Source organism: Balaenoptera physalus, assembly GCF_965194825.1.
Source record: "Balaenoptera physalus genome assembly, contig: HAP1_SCAFFOLD_1213, whole genome shotgun sequence".
NCBI classification, from domain to species: domain Eukaryota; kingdom Metazoa; phylum Chordata; class Mammalia; order Artiodactyla; family Balaenopteridae; genus Balaenoptera; species Balaenoptera physalus.
The window spans coordinates 245-6,394 of record NW_028125581.1 but is presented as its reverse complement, the minus strand read 5'-3'; positions in this window follow the sequence as shown (position 1 = coordinate 6,394).

Below are 6,150 nucleotides of genomic sequence, written 5' to 3'. Positions count from 1 at the left end.
TCATGAGGAAACATTTGGAGGCATTTGCAGCCTGAGTGATTTTTAAGAAGTTCATGCCATGAAAGGATGTTGACAAAAAACACAATTAGCTTTTTAAACTTCTGAAAAGGTGCTCAATCTCATACACAATGAGATAAATGTAAAACAATCTACAATTTTCCATCTTTGGGATAGCTAAAGATCTCAGATCTAACAGTCCATTTAATCTTGGAGAGGCAGCAGTGAGTGGTGGCATGAAGCAAGATCTTAATTCCGTGCCCAGGAATTGAACCTGGGTAGCCTAGATGAAAACCAGGAATCCTAACCACCACCCCTTGGCTCTTGCCCCCTGTGAAAAATGCATTTCTCATGGAGGCAAAACTGTAAAAACAGGTACAAAGTTTATTAATAGAGACACAGCACAACAACAACAAGTGGGAGAGCACACAGAGAAACAGTTTGTTTAGTTAAGATAGAAGCAAGGCAGAGATGCACACCTGGAGACAAAGGGTGTGGGTGTCCTCCCTAATGAGGAGGAGCACAGTAAAGAGGAGGTGAAGTCATTTATATAGGGCAGTTCTTCTGGGTCTTTGTGTACCTTTGGCCAATTATCTGGTTTCCTTTTCCACACCTGACCTGCCCTAGGACACTCCCCAACGTGCATGTGCAACTTTTTTCCAAGATGGATTACAGCCCAGAGGCCTATGGGATGACCTTAGCATCACATATTATGGGGTGGTGCCCCCTCCCTTTTGACTCCCAACGAGCCTTTCTGCACATGTGCCCCAAGGGTGGGAAATGTATGACCCCTTGATCTTTTCACAGGGTTTAGTCCCACTCTGTCCCTGCCATAAAAATGTCCAGTGTCCAGTTATTTACCCTATTTCTGTTGCTGGTTTTTATACTGAGGTGCACATCTCAAAATATAGACAGGAGTCCAGTCATAAATACGTAGTCCTGGAGCCCATTTATCTCTTGCTTCAGGAAATGTAAACAGGGGGCTGGTTATGAATGTCCGGCCTGGAGCACAACTTCTTCTCACCACAGGAAGGGCAAACAGGAGGCCAGCTGTAAATGTCTAGCCTGGAGCCCCTCTATCTCCTGCCTCACATTGGCCATGCTGTGGGAAAACAGGAGCTTTCATATATTGCTGAAGCATTGACACTGCTAATCAAATTACATCTGCATATCCCCTTGGACACAGCAAGGTCTCTTCTAGAAGTACCTCCAACAGATATATTGCACACAGCGAAATGACATGTTCAAAGTTATTCATTGAAGCATAGTTTGAATAGCAAAAGATTAGAAACACCATAGATGCCAATCAATAGGAGACTGTCTAAATTCTGATACACCCATCAAATGAAAAATTATGCTCACTACCTTAAAAATGAACAAGGATGCTTTTTTATTACAATAATAGGAAGATTTCTAAGATGTATTGTTAAGTTAGAAAGGCAAGATGAAGAACAGAGCATATACAGTACCGCTAGCCGTGTAAAAAGAAAAGAAGAAAAGAATATAAAGAATGAATTTTTGTGCATTACAGGATATCTGGAAAATACTCAAGATTTCATGACTGTGCTTACCTGGTGAAGGGACTGGGAGGGTTGTGGACAGGGTAGGAGGCAAATGTTTCACTGGGGCTCTTCGTATTCTTTGAGATGTGAACTGTATAATTTATTAATTCTTAAAAAAAGTAAGAATTTTCAGGCTCAGAAATTCTACTCTGTTCTAACAACTTCAGAAGAAGGCCTTGATGTTCACCCTGTTTGATGATGGCAGAGACCAGACAATAACCCAAATATCCCATGGAAGAGTGGCTGAATAAGTTATGAGAGTAACTTAGAATGACATGCTTTACAGCTATTATAAATGGTGAGGGTAGACACAGTGGTGGAATTGGAAAAGATGGTCTTCAAAAAATAGTACGGGTCATTTGAAAAGTCATATGAGGAAGAAATGTCTATTGACCCAAATCTGAAATCATAAACGAAAACTGATTCCAGATGGACTGCATACCTAAATATAAAAGGTAAACAATGAAGCTCTTAGAAGAAAACATGATATCTTAATGACTTTGGGTTAGGTAAGCCTTTTCTAAATAAGGTTACAGAGAATACTAGAAGGGAAATAAAAATTAGAAGTCAGACTTCGTCATTAGTAAGAACATCTGTTCATCAAAAGAAACCATTTAGAGAGTGAAAAGCAAAGCCACAAAAAGGGACATGGTATCGTAACACATGTATCTGACAAAGCACTCATATCCAGAACTTATAAAGAACTCTTACAAAATCATAAAGAAGAAGCAAACCTTCAGAAAAATTGGCAAAACCTGTGATAGACACTTCACAAAAGGTGATACCCAAATGGCCCATAAGCATTTGAAAAGGTCTGTGCTAACTCCACTAGTCATCAGGAAATTTCAAATCAAAACTTTAATACAATATTACTATAATCACTAGAATCATTCCACTCCTAGGAATTTAACTTGGCAGAAATGTGTAAATATATATATATATATATTCACCAGAAACACACAAGAATATTCATAGCAACACTCTTTTTAATAGCCCAAACCTGGAAACAACCCCAAAGTCTATAGTAAAATAAATAAATAAATTGTGGGATTTTTACCTAATGGAGTGCTACACAGCAATGAGAATAAACAAACCATAACTACTGGCAACAACATGGATGAATCCCAAACACAATGTTCAGCAAAGAAACTTGACAGAAAATAATGTAAAATGGTGCATCTGCTACGGAAAACAATATAGCAGTTACTCACAAATTAAAAATAGAATTACTCTGTGATCCAGTAATTCCACCTCTGGGTATATATCAAAAGAATTAACAGCAGGATCTTGAAGAGATATTTGCACACGCATTTTCCTAGTAGCACTGTTCACAATAGGCAAGAGGAGGAAGCAACCCAAGTGTCCATAGACAGAGAAATGAATAAATAAAATGCAGTATATACATGCAATGGAATACTATTCATTCTGAAAAAGGAAGAAAATTCTGACACTTTCTACAATGTGAATGAATCTTGAGGACATTATGCTAAGTGAAATAAGCAGGTCACAAAAAGAAAAATACTGTATGATTCCATTTATATGAAATATGTAGAGACGTCAAATTCATATCAACAGAAATTAGATTGATGGTTACTGGGTCCTGGAGGGAGGATGAAATGAGGTGCTGTTTTTTAATGAGTATAGAGTTTCAGTTTTACAAGATGAAAACTTCTGGATATTGGTTGCACAATACTGTAAATATATTTAACACTATTGAAGTGTACACTTAGAAATAGTTCAAATGGTAAATTTTATATGTGTTCTTTTCCACAATTAAAACTATTTAAATAAAAAAAAATTTTAATAAACAGAATATGAAGGGCTGGTAGGAAAATAGCAGTAGATCTAACATCTAGGAGAGGAGGAAGAGGGCAAGGCTGAAAAATAATATTTGAATAAATAATGACTGAAAGCTTCACAAATTTGGGGAAAGGCACAACCTACAGATTCAAGAAGCTGAGTAAGAATAAGCCCCAAAACATCATAATGCCCAGAAACAACATAATCAAATTACTGAAAACTAAAGGAAAAAAAAGCAAAAACAAAAAAAAAACAAAAAAAACCTTCCTGAACACATCCATAGAGAGATGACACATTGCCTCCTGGGGCAGATTGTCTCTAATTCCTGTGATTTCTCATTAGAAGCCATGGAGGCCAGAAGGAAATAGCACATTTTTCAAGTGCTAAGAGAAAGGAACTGTGAACAGAATTCTATATCCAGTGAGAATATCCTTCAGAAATGAAAGTGAAATGAAGACACTCTCAGATGAAGGAAAACTGAGTGAATTTGTTGCCAGCAGACTTAATTTGAAAATTGCTAAAGGAAGTTCTTGAGACAGAAGGCAAATGATAACAGAAGGAAACAGGGAATGTCAAGAGTGAAAAAGAAGAATAGAAAGGGTTAATATTGGTGAGGATACTAGATTATTCTCCACTGAGGTTTTAAAAATTGTTTGCTATTGAAAAACAACAAAATATATAGCGTTGTTTGAAGTAGTTCTCAGTGTATTCAGATAACATTTAACACAAACAATATTTAAAACAGAAAGCAAGAAACTGCTAAAAAAAATCAGGATACAAAATTAATGCACAGAAATCTCCTGCATTCCTATACACTAATGAAGTAAACGCTAAAAGTGAAATTAAGGAAACACTCCCATTTACCATTGCAACAAAAAGAATAAAATACCTAGGAATGAACCTACCTAAGGAGACAAAATACCTGTATGCAGAAAACTATAAGACACTGATGAAAGAAATTAAGGATGATACAAAAAGAGGGAGAGATATACCATGTCCTTGGATTGGAAGAGTTAACATAGTGAAAATGACTATACTACCCAAAACAATCTACAGAGTCAATGCAATCCATATCAAACTACCAATGGCATTTTTCACAGAACTAGAACAAAAAAATTCACAATTTGTATGGAAACACAAAAGATCCCGAATAGCCAAAGCAATCTTGAGACAGAAAAATGGAGCTGTACCAGTCCCTCCCATCAGGAAACTTGCAAAAACCTCATAGATAACCTCGTCCACCAGAGGGCAGACAGCAGAAGGAAGAAGAACTACAGTCCTGCAGCCTGTGGAACAAAAACCACATTCACAGAAAGATAGACAACATGAAAAGTCTGAGGGCTATATATCAGATGAAGGAATAAGATAAAACCCCAGAAAAACAATTAAATGAAGTGGAAATAGGCAACCTTCCAGAAAAAGAATTCAGAATAATGACAGTGAAGATAATCAAGGACCTCGGAAAAAGAATGGAGGCAAAGATCGAGAAGATGCAAGAAATGTTTAACAAAGACCTAGGAGAATTAAAGGACAAACAAACAGAGATGAACAATGCAATAACTAAAATGAAAAATACACTAGAAGGAATCAATAGCAGAAAAACTGAGGTAGAAAAACAGTGAGTGACCTGGAAGACAGAATGGTGGATTTCACTGCTGTGGAACAGAATAAAGAATAAAGAATGAAAAGACATGAAGACAGCCTAAGAGACCTCTGGGACAACATTAAATGCAACAACATTCGCATTATAGGGGTCCCTGAAAAAGAAGAGAGAGAGAAAGCACCAGAGAAAATATTTGAAGAGATTATAGTTGAAAACTTCCCTAACGTGGGAAAGGAAATAGTCATCCAAGTTCAGGAAGCACAGAGAGTCCCATACAGGATAAACCCAAGGAGAAATATGCCGAGACACATAGTAGTCAAATTGGCAAAAATTAAAGACAAAGAAAAATTATTGAAAGCAGCAAGGGAAAAATGACAAATAACATACAAGGGTACTCCCATAAGGTTAACAGCTGATTTCTCAGCAGAAACTCTACAAGTCAGAAGGGAGTGGCATGACATACTTAAAGTGATGAAAGGGAAGAAACTACAACCAGGATTACTCTACCCAGCAAGGATCTCATTCAGATTCGATGGAGAAATCAAAAGCTTTACAGACAAGCAAAAGTTAAGAGAATTCAGCACCACCAAACCAGCTCTACAACAAATGTTAAAAGAACTCTCTAAGTGGGAAACAAAAGAGAATTATAGCACCTGCAAAAACAAACCCAAAACCACTAAGAAAATGGTAATAGGAACATACATATTGATAATTACCTTAAATGTGAATGGATTAAATGCTCCACCCAAAAGACACAGGTTTGCTGAATGGATACAAAAACAAGACCCATATATCTGCTGTCTACAAAAGACCCACTTCAGACCTAGGGACGCATACAGACTGAAAGTGAGGGGACGGAAAAAGATATTCCATACAAATGGAAATCAAAAGAAAGCTGGAGTAGCAATACTCATATCAGATAAAATAGACTTTAAAATAAAGAACGTTACAAGAGACAAGGAAGGACACTACATAATGATCAAGAGATCAGTCCAAGAACAAGATATAACAATTATTAACATATATGCACCCAAAATAGGAGGACCTCAATACATAAGGCAACTGCTAACAGCTCTAAAAGAGGAAATCAACAGTAAACACAATAATAGTGGGGGACTTTAACACCTCACTTACACCAATGGACAGATCATACAAACAGAAAATTAATAAGGAAACACAATAGACCAG